The sequence below is a fragment of the Polypterus senegalus genome, chromosome 2 (assembly GCF_016835505.1).
Source record: "Polypterus senegalus isolate Bchr_013 chromosome 2, ASM1683550v1, whole genome shotgun sequence".
NCBI classification, from domain to species: domain Eukaryota; kingdom Metazoa; phylum Chordata; class Cladistia; order Polypteriformes; family Polypteridae; genus Polypterus; species Polypterus senegalus.
This window is the reverse complement of record NC_053155.1, coordinates 83,656,922-83,674,879: the sequence shown is the minus strand read 5'-3', so window position 1 is coordinate 83,674,879 and position 17,958 is coordinate 83,656,922.

Below are 17,958 nucleotides of genomic sequence, written 5' to 3'. Positions count from 1 at the left end.
CAAAGGGATTTAAGGTGGGCTAGGATTACAAGTTTTTTCGTAGGCTTTGGTAATTGTAGTGTTAAAAAAGCTTAACCATTAAATTAAGTTACCAAAAGGTTATCTAGAATAAATAGCCTCTGAAAATCTTTTTTTAGTGAATAAAAATGAATGAATAAAAAAATTCACAATGTTACCTCGCTTGCAACAATTTGTGATTGATTTTTCCAGTATTGCTAACCCTTGCTTGCACCATGACCAAGATTTACTTGTGCTACTTCTATGCTGGTTAAGTTTAATTTATTTTCACAGTATTTGTAACAGTATCTTTGAAGTACCAGCCTCTGTTCCTGGAGGAACAGGAGAGCTAAGCAAACCCTTCGGGTTCAACTATACGACCAAGTCAACACTTTTTTCTGGCTTGTAATAGAATACATTGAGCCTCAACACCACATTGTTTTTTTTTCTTTATTTACATTTCAATTACAGTTAAATCTTTTGCAATTCAGCTGGTTGTATTGATCCTCTTTTCTTGACTTATAACAAAAATAAGCTTCTTATATGATGAGTACAGACTTTTATTGGACCTAACCATTGTTTAATATCCATTTTAGAAAGATAGAAGATCAAACACAGGTGGTAGGTCTGGGTGACCAACAGCATGATATATCAAGAACTTACCTTATGCATCTTTTAAACAATCAAAATTTTGCACAGATTGATAGATCAAGTTTGACCCTTTGAGACATTTACATCTTCTGATGAGACAAGTGCTGAGAAGCGTTGGAATTGCCAAAGCAACCAGAAAAAAAGCTAACTGCCATCCTGAAAAATAAAAGGTGAGATTATGTTCAACTTCTCCCATTTCAGGCTTATTTGAAAAGCCTACTTCTGGTTCCGTGCAGTGAGTTACTCGCCAAATGTGTTTTACATTCAAAAATATTAATCAGAGAGTTACATGCAGTGTAGCTGAAATATCTATTCAACAGAGAAGATGAGATGCCATTTTCAGTCTAACAGGTTGAAAGCATGAATTATGATATCAAGCAAAATTAACAGGACTCACTGAAGTGAGAATGTAAAATATTAACAAACACAGCCATACATGTGATGTTTAAAGGTGTTTTACAGGGCAATAAATTATAACAATTGATTATTAATGTATCTACACTTTCAAACTAACTGTGCATTCCAAATTTAATTAATCCATTGAATCCATTAAAGCTTTTCATTCATATTTAATACTTTATAGCTTTAGGCTGTGAGCTAATCTTTTTCATGTGTGTCTGTTTAAACATCTGAGGCTTGCACGGCCAATAAATGAAAAGCAGTATGAAAAGGTTTTTGGATCTCAATATTAAGGAAACCTTTTAGGGACAAATTTTGGTTAAAAAAACTCACTGTGCAGAAAAGATAAAGCATATTTATTTCATTGCATGTATTTTTAATTTTTGATTAGGAGTTCAATAGATATTGTCCCTTTTTCAACATGGCCTGTACATTAATGTGTACTAAGTAAATTATCTATGACATGTATGTGTGTGGTTAGAGTAAAGATCAGAATGTACATGAAGACATAATACTAACTGAACTAGGAGTACTGGTTTGGCTTTGGGGCATACAGTATTCTTCAATGTGTGATTTAGGGGATGTACCTGTGGAACATACAGCCAGTCAGTGGGCATGCTGGTAGGTGGCTAAAGTGGGAAAGGAAGTGTAACATGCCAAAAAGCAATGCCTGAAATGAGATATAAAGAGAGTCACCAACTTACCTACCTCTGACACACATGGATTCCTATTAAACAACCAATGTCTTTGCTATACTTTAGCAGGCTTAATCACATTATTTAAGAGATTATTTTAAGTGTTGAAACCCTTTATCATATTTATAAATCAAAGGAGCATGACAGAGCTGAGATCAAGGCAGGATAAACTGCACAATGAGTGGAGAGTCTGCAGTAAGATAGCAGGAGAAGCTTCAAGAAAAGCTTGGTGTCTACAGGGCAGAGGAAGAAGACAGCAAGGACATATTAAACTGCAGTGAAGAGACAAATGAAAGTTTGAAATCGAGACTGTTGATAAATTCCAAAATGAATGGCAGGTATGTGCCTATGAACAAGTTAGGTAGTGTTCAGCAACAAGCGACAGTGAAAACAAATTCTGAATTTCCTTGGTGTTATTTTGTAGGACCAGTTCATTAAAATATATACAGTATGTATGTTATTTATACAGTTCCTAATTAATTGCATTTGTTTAGATAAAGGTATCATCATTGATAGACTGTGCTCCATAAACAACCTGTGCCCTGTCTTGGGTTGGTTCCTGTTTTACACTCAATGCAGATGTTTGCCATTGTATGCATGTACTGTATGCGTTGTGACCAATAGGGGGCACTATAGACCCCCAAACACCCCAGACAAAACCACACCGGAGAGTCCAGTGTAAAAAACAAACACTGTTTATTAACAACATACAATACAATAACTCCTTCCTTCCATACAGACCAATATAACACAGCAAGTACACAAATTTATTATTCTTCTAAACACTCCCAGGGGAGTGTTGTTCTTCTTCTCTCCTGACTCCAAATCTGCCTGGCTAGGGATCAAGCTTCCTCTTTTATCTCAGACCGGGGAGTACTACCGGTGCAAGGGCACAGCCCAAAGTAACTACTTCCGGGTCAACCAGAAGTCCTGAAAAGTAGGGTTTCTGTATGCCCTTATCTCTCCTTGGAGGCACCCATGGAACCCGACAGGGCTGCTGCATGGGACTACAATATCCAGCGTGCCCTGCTGGTGTCCAAGTGGGAAATCAAAGCCAAGGAGATTGAATTCTAATGTATTTGGGAAGAACCTGCTCCACATAGAATATCTTCTCTGGTCTTTCCATGTTATGGGCATCCCTGCTTGGTAAGGATCCAAGTTCTGTTCTGTCCGGTATGCACATTCCCATGTGGTATCTCTCACAGTGTTAAAATATTATTATAATTTCTGCACTGACATTAGCATTTATAATTTATGTTTCAATAGCCACGATACGCGTTGAAGACAGGTAATAGAATAATTAAAGAATATTTATTATCTCTTGCCCTCCATGTACCTTGAATGTTTTTCCCCAGTACAGTATTTGCATGTGTGAATGCCTCTTAATAAGCACTCTCTTTCTCCAGCACATTCCCATAAAATCTGCTTCTCAGACTCTCATTACATTCAATGCACCTTTCTCATCTCCTGTCCAGTGTATTACTTGCCATGTTTAAAGGCAACACTCTAAGCATCCTACACCTTTACTCTTCATCGTGCATCTCACACTGGTCATGCCACCAAAGCCAAACTGACCAATGCCAAACTGGGCACCCACAGGGTTCTCCAGATGTAATGGAAACAGTAAAACACAGGCAGGAGAAAGCTTCAATCAGTCTTCTTTGTTATTTAAGTCTTGCAAGAGGTAACCCTTACAGGAGCATGAGCACCTTATTAGCAAGTGTTACAAAGGAGGAAGTCCGCACTGCCGTTTATTTATGCACTTCATGGATTAGGTCACAATTCCAAGGAATTCATTTCATAATAAGAAAACCTGTAATATGATTGGTTACATCCAGTTTCTAACGAGACGTGGCAGAACATTGTTACCTTAAATGGTCACAATTAACTTGATCCACTTGGGTAATTGACAGTCCTGTTAACTTAGGATTTTTTAGGTGTTTTAAAAGAACACTGCATGCACATCCACTTCGTTCCGAACCCTTTGTGTAACCATATGTTTCCTTCTTAGTTCGTCCCTATCTGTCAAAAGTCTTAGCCTGAGCATAAAAATAGAGTAACCAGAACACTTTAAAAGATGGCTTTTTTCTTATACCAATACTTGCTTATTTCTTTTTTGCTATAAAATCATTTAAAATGCCTTTCAATAATAATTCAAACCTTTATCATAGCAAATATCAAAATAACACTTTCAGCTTTCAAGCATACGTTCACAAGAATGTGAGACTCAACAATACCCAATAAGAAATGTAGCTGGTTTCCTTTTAACAGAGCATCTACAGGACATGCTAGGTGCACATTGAACCAGGGTTCAACTTCATCTTCAACATCCATCATTCAACCCGCTATATCCTAACTACAGGGTCACGGGGGTCTGCTGGAACCAATCCCAGCCAAAACAGGGCGCAAGGCAGGAAACAAACCCCGGGCAGGGCGCCAGCCCACTGCAGTCATCTTCAACATAATAAAAGTAATTTAATTACTATTAACAGAAGCTACCTAACCTGTTGTTTAGTTGATTTTTCACCACATATGTAGTATACTATACCTCTGCACCTTTCTTTTTAAATGCTACTCTAAGAACAAGAAAATTAGTGGTCATATGAGGTTTACTCCGACAGCAAATATACCTGTAAATTTTATTATTATCTATAAAGTTTCAAATTTTCTATGTAATCTAAAACCCGGCACTTTCTCTAGCTCATATTATATGCCTTCAATTTCCTTAAAAATAACTACCATTTATTACATTATTCATTAATTAAATTGTGTTATTTTTCAGTAGTTTTGTTTTAATTATTAATTTTAACAAATGACTATCTGTGTCCATATCTGTTTCTTCTGTAAAGCACCTTTTGTATTGACCAACAACATATTGCCTTTTACAAGGAAATAAAAAATGTAATTTGCAAGATGTGGAAATGAGCCTGATTTTTTATTTAAATTCAACATGTTACAACTCTATTTGAACTGCCTTTCCTAAGGTTTCTTCCATTTTTTTCCCTACAAGGGTTTTTTTGGGAGTTTTTCTTTATCTTCTTAGAGAGTCAAAGCTGGGGGCTTGTCAAAAGGCAGGGCCTGTTAAAGCCCATTGCGACACTCCTTGTGTGATTTTGGGCAACACAAAAATAAATTGTATGGTATAGTATTGTTTTGTATTGCACCAGAATGCTGTATCACATCCTTCAGCCGCTCCATTACTACTTCTTTAACTAATACAGAACTTTCAGTTGAATATTCAGATGAGTGTTGCTGCTACCTGAGGAATCCATGACTTACTGACATACAGGTAAAGATAAATGTGAAGGTAGTATTTGAAGCCTAGCTGAACTGTACAGAAAATGGGTGGCTTAATGTCAACTGAAGTGTCATGTCGGGTACATCTGTCAGTAAATGCATAGATCCAAGAGTTAACAATCCCACATTGCCCTGAATCAAAGGTGCATGAAAAAGAATAATTTAGCCCTCTACTCTGTCATTCACAAAGTGGCCCATTTTCCTGCATAAAATTAATATGATGCATGTTATGCTAATAGGCTGTCATGATTGAAAGTAAACCAGAAATGTTTAATGTAAAATACTGAGTGGTTAATTTATAAAGCATACCTTTACTGTTCTAGATATAATTTTCTGTGATGTTTTACAGCTATATCACTTAAAATAGGACAACATACATCAAAAATATACTCTAATGTATGTAATATTCAAATGTTTTATAGGTATCACTGAATATTCTGTACTACAGTATATAAAATAATTGTGTGCGTAAGTCATTATTAAAATATATGTAATGTCAAAGTGGGTTCCATCTATTCTAAATGAGACATAAGACAAATACTAAGAAACCAACAAAGGGGGAACTGAAAACTGAGGATGCCCGAGACCCTGTTGTTCCAGTTTGGAAGTATGTGAAAATAAACACAATCTGAAAGAATGTCCAGTGGAATCAACCCAGCCCAGGAAGACCCCTAGACCTGGTAGAGCTTTCATTCAAATGCCCCATTAAGTAAAGGGAGTCCAGAGAAGAGAATTGGCATGTAATCAGTCTTTACAGAGGAGAGAAATCAACCTGAGAAGTTGCTCTGCAGTAGACAAATGAGCTATAAAAGGCCTTTTTATACATGGAGGTGTCACCTTACTAACTGAGGATTTAGGGATGCTCCAACCGATCTGACGCTGATTGAAATTGGCTGACTTTCACTAAAAACAAAAAAAAAAGACTCAATCAGTAATTGGTAAAAAGGCTGATCACAAAAAAACAATCTTTTCAGTAATTTCGCTGCCATTCTCCTTTATGCAAGGTATTATTGTATTTGTGCCAGTGCGCACTTTTTTTTCTTTCGCAGCAAACTTCCTGCAGCATATACAAAGAGCCACAGTCTAGGACTGGAAGCTTGTTTTATCAGTGAATGAGAGGTGATTGGTATATTAGCCTTTACGTTAAACAAACTGGAGTAATAAACTGAAAAAAAGTAATCGGAGAAGCAAGGTTATTATAGTTGTTCCTTTTTATATCTGTCTATCTATCTATTAGGTTTTATTTCTATATTTTTTCTGACCTTACTTGGAATTTCAGTTGTGGACGTGGCCCGGACACAGACAGGCAGACATGTTGTAAAGTTACCACCACATGTTTATTTACAATATTTACAAAAGTTAGTGCACACAAACCCCCCAAAAGTCCTGGCCACACAACACCTTTCTTCGGGCAGCCCCTTTTATCCGCACCCGGATGTGCTCCAGGGTGGCGGAAATGCCAGCTGTTCTCCCTGAAGCTCTCCGGGTGTACCTGCTTCTCTTCCCCCCAGCACTTCCTGGTGTGGCGGAAGTGCTGAGGTCCAGGGTTCCCAAGGCATTGGGGCGCCCCCTGGTGGTGACCACGGGCCCCTACAGGGTTGGGCTTCCAAGCCCTCTACCCGTGGCCCCCAAAGCAACCAGGGTGGCGGCCCCCACGTGATCCAGGGCGGGCGTAGACCCTCTTCCAGTCCTTCAAGGCGTCCCAGCCGAGTCGTTGCCCCTGGCATCCCTGACACAGTTTAGTTTTAGTTTTCCTTCATCGCGTATTTTTAGTTTTAATTTAGTTTTTATTTTACTAAGACATTCTATTTTATTTTTATATATATTAGTTTCAGTTTTAGTTTTAGTAATTATAGTACAGTTAAAGAGCTACTATGGAGTTTAGTTTTTGTGTCACAATGAGAACTGTACACGGGTTTGGAAATAATATGAGTTTAATGTTAATGGAAGCTTATCACACTACACGACACTGTTTACTTGTTTGGTTTTGTTTTTATCTGATAAAAACAAGCATAATCAAAACCAGGTACAGAATGTGAACAATTTTACAATTGTTAAAATATTTTCTATGTCATTTGTGCTGAACAAATCTGCACTGCCTGTTGGCACTTTTTTCTTTTCCTTTTATTGTCCAGAATGGGTCAATTTGTAATGAAATTTAGGTACATTTTGAGGTGTGAGGCTTTTTTACTCTAAATGTCTACAGCACACAACATATCCTGCTCCAACAACAATGTGCTTATAATGAATGCCTTCAACATTGCATCCAAAAATCTCAAATACTGGGCTTTGTTATTTTCTACCAGTCATTTCGATCTCTGATTCCATCTCAGGCACAAGCAATTTATAGACAGAATTTTGCCACCTGCAGGCCTGAAAAGATATCAAAAATTAGAAAACAGAATCTACTGTGTTGTGACAGGTGTGACCGTGAAAATCACGGGGGCTTAGGAAGAACAAGGCTCTTAGGCTTGAATCACTGTGCAGACCTCACCTAGCTATACTGAGGGAAACAACGAAAAACAAGCATGTAGTGTCAAGGTTAGGTTTCAGTGAGACTCTAATACCCCATGCATTAGAACACTAAACCTATAATGAGCTGAGCAAGAACAGGTAATAAGAGTATGGACAGGCACAAAATGACAGAGACAACATTTGAGATTAGGGACAATATATACATTATCTAAAGCTGTTTATCCAGAGCAAGATCACAGGAAACCTGTAGTCTACCCAAGCAGATTTGGATGTAAGGCAGGAAAAATCCCTGGTATGCAATATGTATGATTTGGCTGATGTTAGGAATAATATGATATTTCAACTATCTATTTTGAGAGAGAGAGAAACATTGAAAAAATTGGGACAGATATTTTAAAACATAATTCTGCTACTGGATTATTTTCGCAATATCAGGTATTTTGGAATGTGAATATTAACTAAAAAAGATAAATGAATAAATGTAGCATAAATACAAAAACACATTAGTAGGTTTAGTTTTTCACCAGTTGGCAGACTCTCTTCACCTACCTACCTGTAGTTCAGCAGAGACATTGCCAACTCAGGAATTTTACAAGGTTTGTATTGCTTCGTTGTTAAACAACATTTTTAAAGCAAAAGTGATTGGTCAGCAACAATATGCTGATTGTTGTCTCTCGATCAGTGCCTTTTTATTTTCAAAAATCGGGAGTGGTCTCCCCTAGACCCCATATTATGGCGATGAATATTTGAGGAGTATACCACATGACAATGATTATGTACATTAAAGAACCATCAGCAACAAATCAAATGAATAATACATTGAATAATTATTCTGTGGTGGGCTAGCACCCTGGCCGGGGTTTGTTCCTGCCTTGTGCCCTGTGTTGGCTGGGATTGGATCCAGCAGAACCCCGTGACCCTGTGTTAGGATATAGCGGGTTGGACAATGACTGACTAACTGTCTGAATAATTATTATAAAAGTAAAGTTGAATAAATTGGACTCTGCAGCTGCATGAATAAAAAAAAAAAAAAAAGTATATAGTACCACTTTCGATTGATGGATTTGTCCCAAAAGTTAATACAGATATACAATTTTGGTGTAACAACCACATGCCAAATTTCATCCATCTATCTAGTTGCGTTTTTGAATGTTTGAGTGTGTTTACACATACACACACACACACATACATACGTAATTAAAAAAAAACGGTATTTTTGGACTCGTGATGGTCTAAAAAATGTCAAGATTCATGAAAATCTCAAGGTCTAATTTTTTTCATGATTACTATAATTTCTCTTGTGAACGCTGGCCCGGACACAGACAGACGGACAACATATTTTGCACCCACACACTGTTTATTCACTATTTACAATTATCCAAAGTTACGTGCACTCACAAAACCCCAGTGCCCCTGGCACTGAATCCCCCAAAGTCCAGGGCCACAGTCTCTGTGCCTTTGTTCCTGGCCTGACTGGAGGACTGGAGGCCCCACTATATGGAAACCGGATGGGCTCCAGCTGCTCCCCGGCAATTAGCGTTGGCCACACCCCTGTGTGGCGGAAGTGCTGGCTGCGCACCCGGAAGCCGTCCGTGTCTCCCCGGTCGTCTTCCCCGGCACTTCCTGGTGTGGCGGAAGTGCCGGGCTCCCGGGATAAATAGGCACTGGGGCGCCGCCTGGCGGTGGCCACGGGTCCCTACAGGGCTGGGCTTCAAAGCCCCCTACCCGAGGCCTCCTGTATAACCAGGACGGACGCCCTCTCTCGGTCTGGAGGAGGCACACGCCCTCCTCTGGTCTTCCAAGGCGTCCTGGCCAGGCTCCATCCCCGGCCAAAGGCCACACTGAGGTAAACCGGCATCGGGGCGCCGCCTGGCGGTGACCACGGGTCCCTACAAGGCTGGGCTTCCAAGCCCTGTACCCGTGGTCCCCAATATAACCAAGACGGACGCCCCCTCGCGGTCTGGAGGAGGCACAAGCCCTCCTCTCCTCCTCCTGGGCGTCCCGGCCGGGGGGGACCACACTCTATAGTATACTTCATATACTTTGTGTGCGAAGTGGCAGGTGAATTACTGTCAACAAAAAGCAGGCACTTGAGAAATAAACTGAAATGCTACTCACTTGTGATTTCTCTGTCCATACGGTGAAATTTTTGTTGACCAGCACATTCTGATTTCAGGCTTTTGAATTACATCTTGGTATACAACAAGTGCAAAGAAAGGTGGCACGTAAATCGCTTTCTGTTCCACGCGCTTTATGCATGTATTCAGCTTGCTCTGTCACTGCAATTGCTATCTGAACACCTGTCCTTCCTTTATCAGCCGCCGTTCACTGAATGAATATGTGCGGGCAGCTCGTGGTGGATGTCTTTCAGTTTTAGAGTTAAAAGTTATAAGATTTAAAAACTAACAGCAAGAATATCATTCAAAAATGAAAACTAAAATTATTTTTAGTAAATTATTATTTTATTTCAGTTAGTCTTTCCAGCTACTTTAATAGTTTCGTTTAGTTTTAGTTTTTCATTTCAGTATTTTTAATTATTTTATTTCAGTTTACAAAAATGTTTTTAATAATAGTTTTAGTTTTGATTTTAGTTTTCATTAACTATAATAGTCTTGTGGAGAAATCATCCTGTGCAATTAGACAAACAGCAATTAAAGCTACTTTAACAAATTCAGATGTTTATTTTGTACTGTACCTTAAATTACAATGGACACAACTTGAGTTTGGACAGCATGCTTTTTTAACATGAAGCAGCTTACACTTTTAATTGGAAAAAGAAAAGATAAAGACAAATTTGAAATTGCTGCTTAGTAAAAAATAGGCTTTTTTAAAGATTTCTGCTATGTTTATTATTTGTTGCTGTGTTTCATACAAACAAGTACTATATAATTAAAATGGTAATCAGTATTTTATAATTACACCTCAAGAATTATAAATGTCTACTTGATACACTGAAGAAAAAAGCACACCTGTATAAATATAGTTAATGTACATTTTAACAGCAAAAAGCTGTAGTGCAATTAATGATTTAAAATGATTAAAACATGTAAGTGCATGTATATTTACATTTAAGCAGTGTTTAATTGCCAATATCAATTAATTGATTGTGAGAGAATATAAATATATTTTCACAAGCAATGACTGGAGACATCAAAAAGGTTTGGGGCAGTCACCCATATATTATTCCCTAACTGCAAACTGGGTTTAAGCAAATAAGATGTGTACAGGTTCGAGTCTAAGACAGAACTGATTCTCTGGCACAAAGATGTAGGCTTTAAAGGGGAGTTGAGGAAATGACATCATCATAGGCACTGGAATTGGAAGTGATGTCATAGAGACCAGGACCGGAAGCGACGTCTTCATTGGGCCCAGAACCACAAGTGACATCATCAAAGCCAGGGCCGGAAGTGACGTCATCATAGGTGTGGAAACAGAAATGGCATCATTAAGGCTGGAACTGGAAGTGTCATCATCAGTGGCAGGTGGAATTTTCCATAACTGGTCAGCAGAGAAGCAAGAGAGAGTTAGTGTATTCCGCAATCCCCTGGGGCCTCATGTATAAACGATGCGTACGCACAGAAATGTTGCGTAAGAACTTTTCCACGTTCAAATCGCGATGTATAAAACCTAGACTTGGCGTAAAGCCACGCACTTTTCCATGGTACCTCATGCCTTGTCGTACGCAAGTTCTCCTCTCGGTTTTGCAGACTGGCGGCACCCAGCGTTAAAGCAAAGGTACTGTTCCTGTGTGGTTACTCATTTTCCTGACGCGGCTTTATAAATACACTGAAACTAACCGCATATTGTTTATTAGTGTAACGCATCTGATTGTAATTAACTTGTAACAATATAATGGTCCAGGGAACAGCCATAGTATTCCAAATACCATAACTGCTTTAGTGTTGTTACTCTCACTTCTCCTTCTTCTTCTTCTTCTACTTCTTCTTTCAGCTCCTCCCGTTAGGAGTTGCCACAGCGGATCATCTTTTTCCATATTACTCTCACTGCACCACTTGGAGTATTTATATCACTGTATCTGAGTGTGAATCACAGCAGCAGCTGATCGGAAAGAGAATTATCGGTATACAGTTTCATGGACACGCTGTCTCAGCCACTGCAAAACGTTTTAAAGCCTTTCTTGTACAGACCTCGCGGTTCAGAAACAGTTTCATCCCAAGAACTTTAAATGCACTCAATCAATTGCTCCTTGTAGAACTGTTTGTACTTATAAGTACAATCACCCCATTGTAAACTTGCACTATAGTTATAATATCGCACAACCTGAGCCACTTTATAAAGCGTATTTACATATGATGACAATATCATTTTTAAGGTGAAATGCAGCAAAATATGTTTATTAAATTATACAGATAAAACTTTAACTTCATTTAAATAATCTATATTCTTCACTGGGAGTGTTGTTAAGGATAGAATAATTAAACATGTACTACGAAGATATTTCAATGTTCCTTAAACGTTTTGAAGAATCGGCTAAGCTTACAGATGGCTTAACTTCTATTACAGAGCTGATTGTGTGGCGATCGGTTACTTGGGGAAAGAAAAGCAAGGACTGCAGTGACGGCTACCCCAATATACTGTATATTGAATATAGCACAGAAAGAGAAAATAACAACACAGCTAAAAACACAGCGACAAATTTCGGCAAAAGTTAAATGCTTGTGTCATGAGCACGAGGCGGCTATGCAGTGTCTGCAACGGACAAGGCCATCCACCGTGCATAAGATACCTTACTGACATTGGCGGGCGAAGGAGCCACAGATTCTTCCTCTGCCCAGTGCCACCACAAGCCTAGAGCCGCCCCTGAGTACTGCTGCAATAAATTATTTCATCGAAGTGAAACACATGTTTAATAACGTGCTTTAACTCCTATCATCATGAAAATGATATCACGTATACATCTCAGTATTTTAGTTATTCAGAGAGCTGTAATATCACGAATGTAATGGATTCTGTGTCCAGTTGGAGGAAGAGAGCCGGTTTAAGAAGCAAGTAGTGATTCACACACATAGGCACTTGGAAGATCAAATACAAAACAAAACATTTAACGTGCCACTTTAATTACGATGTGATTTGAGAAACTGGTTAATTAAAAGATTTTAAGATGAAGTTTATGATGTTCTACTTTAATGACAAAATAAACTACGTGATTAAAGTGGAAATGTCGAGATTGAAGTTGACATTTCGTGCTTTTTCCCCACTGTGTGCCTTTTTTTCTGTACCCTAATAAGCTTTCATATGACACTCAGACAGTGGGCTACAACTCGCTTTTCACGGCGACTTTGATATGTGACTTCTTTTTTATTTCCGGCACTGTGCGATTTTGTAAACGTGAGCTTTCAAGTTTCTCCAACACGCTATGTCACTCGATCAACTTCCTTTTGTTGATTATACCACGGTTTATTTGAACAAATAGTATGTTTTTCCTTTGCCTCCACTTGGTATTTGCTGAAATTCTTATATTTTCCCCCGTGCTTTTCCCATTGTCTTTTCACAGAAGGCTGAGTTTAAGGGCGATTTATATTCATTTGCATATTCTGGGAGGGAGGAGTTGGGGCGTTACATAAAGCGCGTGCATGAGTGTTAGTTTTCACGCTGATCTATGTAGCGGAAGAACGTGGAAGTTGGAGTACGCACAGATTCCTGCATCTGGATTTTTCTGTGCGTAAGCACATTTCGGCTTTTGTGCTTACGCCATGTTATAGTGCGAGTTCTACGCACAGCGTTATACATGAGGCCCCTGGTCTGGTGTGGAATTACTCTCATTCAGGCCCTTTAGCTTACTCCCATGCACATGTGTGTGACAATAAATATATATATATATATATATATAGTATATATATATATATATACTGTATATATATATACAGTGGTACCTCAGTATATGTCTGCTTTGGAATAAGTCCAACTTGGTATATGTCCTGTTTGAACACAAAAAATTTTGCTTGGTATACGACCTTTGTTTGGAATACGACTCGCGTGCTACCCTTATTTACCTCTCTCGAGACAAAGCCACGACTGCCCACAAGCGTCAGTACGCCAGTTGCTAGCATTCAGTGAACAACCCATACTATAACTCTCTGTGAATTTTCACGTGTGTGGTATAGTGGGTCCACAGCTCCTGTCAAAGCCCAGTTTTACAATAAATAATCACCGCGCTCACAGCTTGATGAGGGGGCGTGGTGGTTTTGTGGCTGAAGCAGTTCTCAGGGCGATTTGCGATGTGGCCGTTTCTCACCTAAGTGCACAGGTGAGAGACCATCCGCATTTGTGATTGTTCCTGGGGCTGCTTACCTTGATAAATAGAAGCGCGAGTCGGCTAGAACGGGAGGAAAAATAAAGAACAGACGGGAAGTAGAGAGAGAGAGTGAGAGTGAGCGAGCGAGAGCGCGTGCATGCATGAAGTGGCTGAAGTAGGCAGAGTGAAGGTCAGCTGCAAGTAGGGCGATTCCTCTGTTGGGAAGCAGAGGGGCCACCAGGTAAAAAGGCACTGGGCTTCTTCTTGGTTTTTTTTTTTTAAAGAATGCTTCCTGCTGTATTTTAACCTTGTTGTTTTTAAATTGACTTTTTTCTATTGTTTTTAACCTCCACATTTCACTTCTGATTTTATGGATTATTTATTGGGACTTTGGAGACTGCACTTTAATTTGAACACCTTATTTTGTTGATTGTTTTAATAAAAGCACTTTGCACTTTTTCACCACCCCTTGCTTTGTTGTTACCGATGAGCTTAGCAGTGAGGCACATTACCGACGGTGTAGGGTTCAAGGGCTCCCTGACAGCAGATGGGAGCATACAGCAAACCTGCATCGTCACAACGTGATTTTGTGTTTTTTCACGTAAATTTGAATTGATTGTTCCCGGGACATGGCTGTTGCATACCGTTTGCCGAGAACGACAGTATCTACTATTGTGAAAAACAAAGACGTTATTAAAAAGTAAAGTGAGGTTAAATTTTCATTTATTTCATCTAATTGCTTTTGTATTTATGTATTTTAGTATTAAGCAGTGTTTAAATTATTTTATACAACCCCATCAATGTATAATATGCAAATAACAAAAAATAAAAAAATAACATTTTTTTCATGGGAACGGATTAATCATTTTCCCATTATTTCTTATGTGAAAAATTAGCTTGGTATACGTCCTGTTTGGTAGAAGTCCAAGGACCTGGAACGGATTAATGATGTATACTGAGGTACCACTGTATATATATATATATATTATATATATATATATATATATATATATATATATATATATATATATATATATATATAGTGGTCCCCGGCTGGGACGCCCAGGAGGACCAGAGGACAGCTTGTGCCTCAACCAGACCATGAGGGGGCGATTGCCCTGGTTGTATTGGGGGCCACGGGTAGAGGGCTTGGAAGCCCAACCCTGTAGGGGCCCGTGGCCACTGCCAGGCAGCGCCCAGGTGCCTGAGGAACCCTGGAGCCCAGCACTTCCACCACACCAGGAAGTGCTGGGGGGAAGACAACAGGGGACACCGGACGGCTTCCGGGTGCGCAGCCGGCACTTCCACCACACTGGGGTTTGGCTAGGACTGATTGCCAGGAAGCCGCTGGGCCCATCCGGGTTCCCATTTAAGGGGCCGCCTCCCTCCAGTCAGCAGTGGATGTTGGGTGGAAGAGGACAGAGCTGGAGAGAGGACGGGAGGCGGCCAGGAGAAAGACAGTGGAACTGTGAGGATTGTGCTTTGGGGAATCGGTGCTGGAGGCACTGGGGTTGAAAGTGCACATAATTATTGTAAATATTAGTGAAAATAAACAGTGTGTGGTGTAACTTATGATGTCCGTCTGTCTGTGTCCGGGCCAGAGTCCACAATATATACATATATATGTATATATATATGTATAATTGTTGTTAGAGAAATAGTGATAGTTACATTACACAAAAAAGTAAACAAACAATAATAAACAAAACTATATGACAGCTTGTAATGAGAATAATTTAACTTTCTTTTATGCCTTTTGTATTACGGATAAATATTTTTTACATATTTTATTAGTTCAAGTATGTTTTTTAAGGAAATTTTATTTATTTTAGTATTTAATGGTCACTTAACAGTAAGCCTTTGTCAATCAAAAATGAACAGTTAACACCTGTGGTCTATAGTTTAATTATAAAAATACACTTTGATATAGGACATAAAATTTCTGTTTGTCTTGGTATGTAGGAGATTAGTGTAAAAAATTTTTAAACGGATAAAAAATAAAATCGGACATACTTTTGGAATCGGCTGCTCAAGTAACAAGAAATTAGATTTTGGTGTTGGCTTTGAAAAACCTGATCAGAGCAGCCCTATGAGGATTGATAACTAATAACTCCTTTAATAACTTTAACTTTATTGTCATATGTGTTCAGTACAATGAAAATGTTATTCTGCTAGTCCTCCAGCAATAAACAAGAATGTACAGCAACAGACAAGAATACACAACAATAAACAAAAACACCCCAGGTGCAAAAAAAAAATGCCAAAAACAAACAAAAGTAAGAGTGCACATGAAAATAAATAAGTGATTCAGTGTAAGCTCTGCAGGCATATAGTCTCAAAAAGGTCTTTCATTCTCCAGACACGAGCTACCATACAGTTCTGAGGGGAGAGGAGAGCAGTGGATGGGTTTTATTTAATAGCCTGATGGCATAAAGGAGAAAACTGTCTTTCAGTTTTGTTGTTCTAGCTGCTATAAACTTGAAGTATCTATCTGATGGTAGCAGTATGAACAGCTCATGTTGTGGGTGGGTTGTGTCCTTAATAATATTATGGGCCCTCCTGAGAACTTTGGTGTTATAGATGTCCTCTAGTGCAGGAGCACTGTTTCAATGATATTTTCCACCAATTTTATGTCTAAATGTGGCTCATAATGATTCCCTTTTGAAACATTTCATCACTATAGAGGAGTCAATTCTTTTATAGCAGTGGTATATTGGTGGTTGTTTTGTAGCAGGTGGGGACTATAGCTTGTATAAGGGAGAGGTTAATTATGTCAGCCAGAACATCAGCAAGGGTAGAAGTGCAAGCTTTGAGTGCACTTACCAGTGATGTTATCTGGGCCAGCTGAGGGGTTTATCCTCCTCATAGACTACTCCTGGTCTGCGGATGATATTGTGAATTAGGGCGATGAACCCTCACTCAACCCTCTACTTCTGTCTCCATAGCCTATGATTGTTCCCAATCTGTGCCACATGCTCCGAATGTCACGAGTAGTGTAGTGACCTTCCAGTTTAAGTCTGTATTTCATTTTGGCTTCTCTAATAGCTCTGTGTAGATTGTATTTGGATTTTTTGTACTCACTGGCATTGCCTTAGGCATATGCCTTGGAGCGAGCATGGAGCATGGAGCGGACCTCTGCATTAATTCATGGTTTACTGTCTGGATATGACCAGATATGTTTGAGGGGCACAATAAAATCAGTGCAAGTGCTTATATAGCTGGAAACTACTAAGGTGTGTTCCTCTAGGTTAACAGTGCCATCCTCATTCATGGCAGCTGTCTTAAAAACATCCCACTGAGTACACTGAAAGCAGTGCTGAAATCCCTGCTCAGATTTTTCTGTCCACATTTTAACAGTTTTCCTTACAGTGGGAACTTATTTGAGGAACTGTCTGTGTGCCAAATAGAGGAATACAGAGACATGATCAGTCTGTCCAAATTGAGGGTGAGATACAGCGTTATACTGCCCTTTCACATTACTATGCACATGATCCAGTGTGTTTTTCTCACATGCAGGAAAAGTAACGTATTGTAGGTTAAAGCCACTATAAACATTGCATCTTAGTGTTTGTTTTCTTCTGCGTTTATAGCCTCATACAATGATCCCAGTGCTGCCATTGGGTTTGCCTATGAAGGAATGTAAACAGACAGAATGAACACAGTGGTTAAGTCCCTCAGTAAATAAAAGGGTCTGCATTTCAGCATTAGGTACACTGCATAATTCAAACATTGTTTACTTACAGTCTGCACATCTGAGCACCACTGATTTTAAATATAAATGCTAATTATAAATGCTAAATATTCATTTGCCATATGCCACTGTGCGGTCTCCACGATGAATGGAGTGAGTATGTAGCTGGACAGCTAATTCCGGGATACTGTCCAATAACCAGGTTTCAGTGAAAAACAGTGCATGGCAGTTTCTCAGGTTTTACTGGGATGTTCTGAGTTCGTCCTTCTTTTTTATGAGAGATCGAACCTTAGCAAGCACAAGCCTGGGGAGAGTGGTCTTCTAGCCCTTGCCTTTAACTTACAATGTAACACACCTGTTATGCCTTGCTGCCACTTGGATCACTTCTTCCTCTAGCTGCATTCTTCCCTCGGCTCTGCTGCAAGCGGGCCCTGCCCACAGAAGTTCTGATAGAGGAAATAGTCCAGATCTTGCAGTCCAGATGTTCTGGCCGATCT